The following is a 3,509-nucleotide window of genomic DNA, read 5'->3' on the forward strand; positions in this document are numbered from 1 at the left end:
CTTAATTCATTTAAGGGAACTAGCTTGGGGGCACTTACCCACGGAAAAACCTTGCACTGCAGCAGATACCAGTGGATTCTTTCATTGTTGTTAACTGAAGTGGAAATTCTGGTGATGGAAGACTTCTGTTTACGTGAAACGGGTCTGTGCAAAATGTGATTTCAAGATGGCTTTTTGGTGGAAACCTGCTGTTTCCATGCCACTGGCGTATTACTCACATTTAAAAATGTACTCCATGCTAGGCAAGACATCCATGTGTTCAGTCACTTCAAAATGATTATGGCTGTGTTTTCATTAAAATGTTTCAATAACCATGGGAAGCTCATGCAATTCAAAACATGAAAAATGTCTGGGTGATAAACATGTAGCCCAAATTCTGATTAAGCAAGGTGACCTGGGCTTCCATGAAAAATGAATTGTTAAAAAAATTGAAGTTAAATGATTTTTAGTTCAATCCAGTAAAATGAGGGTGTGTGTTTGCAGGGGTTGAATGCGGTGATGGTGTGAATCAGCAGTCAATCCGTGGTTGTTTAAATAGTCCCAGTGTCATTGTTCAACTGTATCAACCACAGAGAGGAGATGTGATACCAGCCGATGCCCATGGGTCACCTATAGCCATGAGCTTTCCATGAGAACTAGAATTCTATGGCCCTACTTTCCTTACTACGTTTGTTACCACTGCCCCTGTACCCTCACCTGCCTCTATAATCCAACGTGAGTCCCTAACTTTTGGATCAAGGATGACATAAACACGTGGCTGTTCTACAGGGCCCATGGCAGACTTCAGTAATCATACTTGACTGGTCCTTGTTCCCACTGAGCCTGGATACAAGGTCACACCTACTCTCAACATGGGGCTCTAAGCAGCCAGTATACAGAACTGGTCCAATTCTCATTCAGTCCCATTCAGAGAACCCATCCCTCTTCATCTTTGTTCTCCTTGAGCAGAGACATCCAAGGAATCTTGACTCATGCTAGACACATCCTTTCCTGTCAGCTCCAATCCAAGGGCTGGAAGACTAGATACACTAAGAGTAATAGGTGAAATGCAAAGAAACAGTGGGCAACCAGGGAATGCAGGCAACATGAAGGAGTCTTAAATAATCCTCAATATCCTCCATTATGTCATTTTATTTTTTCAATAGCTGGGTATTTTATTGGCAGCAAGTTTACTAAGAAAAGCAAATAGATGGAACAGAGAGCCCTAATCCTATTCAGGAAGTCTTTTCTGTGCTTTAATGGAGTAAAAACATTAAAGCATGGCTCATTCTTGCAGAACTGTAGGCCATCAAATGCCAACATGATGGATGTCAGTGTACCTTATTTAGCAGGAGATGATGTTGGTTAATCTTTTTTTTTTTTTCCCCAAAGAATTTATCTTTAAAGTCAGTCATCTTTTGCAATTCTCTCTCTCTCTCTCTTTCTGTCTCTCTCCCTCTTCCTTCCCTCTCTCCTTCCTTTCTTCCTTTCTTTCTTTTACTATTTACTTGAGAATTTTCTCCCACTCATGAACATTTGGGAGAAGTTAAGCCAATTCAGGGATGACATTTCATGAAAATTACACCTAGTGAGACAAAAACATATTTTGTCCCTCTTTTGGATGCCTGAATTAGAACTAAGCAAATAAACACAGGTGGGAGGTGTCACTCATGCAGCAGAAATAACTGTACTCCGACATCTATCTCAGTCCACTGTAGCTATTATTTTCTACATGGGAGAAGGCCTTGGTCACTCATCTCTGTTGTTGTGGGTGGCATCGTCATCCTTATGACAATAGCTAATGGGTATCAAGTGCTTACATTATTATACCAGGCACATTATATGCATTATCTGATTTAATCTCCAGCATCCCTATGAGGTAAAAACTTTTCAAATGTCCATTTTAGTGATGGGGGTATTGAGGCTCAGAATGGTTAAAGATCTTGTCCTAGAGTCACAGTTGCCAAGTAGTAGATAAGGATTTTAAACCAGGTCTGATGGCGCCAGATTCAGAGTTTGTAATCACAGTGCTTTAGTGCCTCCACGGAAATAGTAGGAGGAAGGATTTCTCTTCCACCTCTGTTATAAATAAGCTTTTGTCTACAAGTTCATTATTGCTACCTGTAAGAAATGAGATACATAATGACATGAATAAATTAGCTCAAGCATATTTGACTCCAAATTAGAAGGTGCAAAACATTGTTGATAAACCACCAGCTAACCACCCTACCTCCACATTTCCTGAGTAGTTAGAGGGAAGTTACAACCTCTCTTAAATCTCTGGATGTGCAGGATGATAATTTCCCAATAAACCAAATCCTGCTACTATCGGAAGATTTGAAAATTTCTAACGATTTTTATCAATGCCTCTAAACAACATGGACTGGGGACAGCCAATCAAAAGCTTTGGCTTGGGTATGCTTGAGTTTTATTTCCAGAAGTTAACTTAGCAGAAATGGAGTAACTGTTCATTATTTTCTGTCATTTTTATATCATTTTTTGCCATGCATATTGTGCAGTAATTGCAGGAAATTAAATTTGAATCTTGTGACACAAGCATGTTGTGAATATCATAAAAAACACATATGTTCATAAATGGTAAAAAAAAAAAAAAGGAGGAAAAGAAAGGTGATAAAAATTACATTGAGGGCTTCCCTGGTGGCGCAGTGGTTGGGAGTCTGCCTGCCAATGCAGGGGACACGGGTTCGAGCCCTGGTCCGGGAAGATCCCACATGCCGCAGAGCAGCCGGGCCTGTGAGCCACAATTACTGAGCCTGCGCGTCTGGAGCCTGTGCTCCGCGGCAGGAGAGGCCGCGATAGTGAGAGGCCCGCGCACTGCGATGAAGAGTGGCCCCCACTTGCCACAACTGGAGAAAGCCCTCGCACAGAAACGAAGACCCAACACAGCCATAAATAAATAAATAAATAAATAAAATTTAAAAGAATAAGACTTTAAAAAAAAAAAAAAAAAAAAAAAAAAAAAAAATTACATTGAGAAAACTTTTACAGTCTTTCAGAACAATGGAAAAGGGAATGTCTTAGGGTTCTTTGTTCAGGCTGAATTCTAGGATGAAATGCTTTCAGGAGGCGAAGTTTTGTTTGGTGGGCATATTTGTATTTTTGCTATTTTCTCCAGGTCTTTTTACGTGGTGTCCTATGAGCAGGAGGACATTTGAAATCCTACACAAAGAACTGGCTTGAAAAGAATTCCCAGCCAGGTCCAGTAGATACAGATCCTGCAGACAAAGCCATTTTTCATTTGCCACATGGAAGTAAGAATAGATAGGAAATCATCATGACTTTTTCGGCTTCTGCTTTTGTTAGGTCTCCTCTTCTTGGTGGTACCTGCTGCTACTTTCCTTGCTGCCTCTTCCTGAATAAGGTTAATTCCTATCGATCCTTTTAGTGATACTGTAGAAACATCCATGAAGCTGGATGTTTACATCCTATGGTCTGATTTGACCTAGAGTCAGCCTCATCAGTTGACATGATGGAAGAGCCCATGATCGGCTCCTGAGTGCTGATTTAGC

Source organism: Balaenoptera ricei, chromosome 14 (assembly GCF_028023285.1).
Source record: "Balaenoptera ricei isolate mBalRic1 chromosome 14, mBalRic1.hap2, whole genome shotgun sequence".
Taxonomy (NCBI): domain Eukaryota; kingdom Metazoa; phylum Chordata; class Mammalia; order Artiodactyla; family Balaenopteridae; genus Balaenoptera; species Balaenoptera ricei.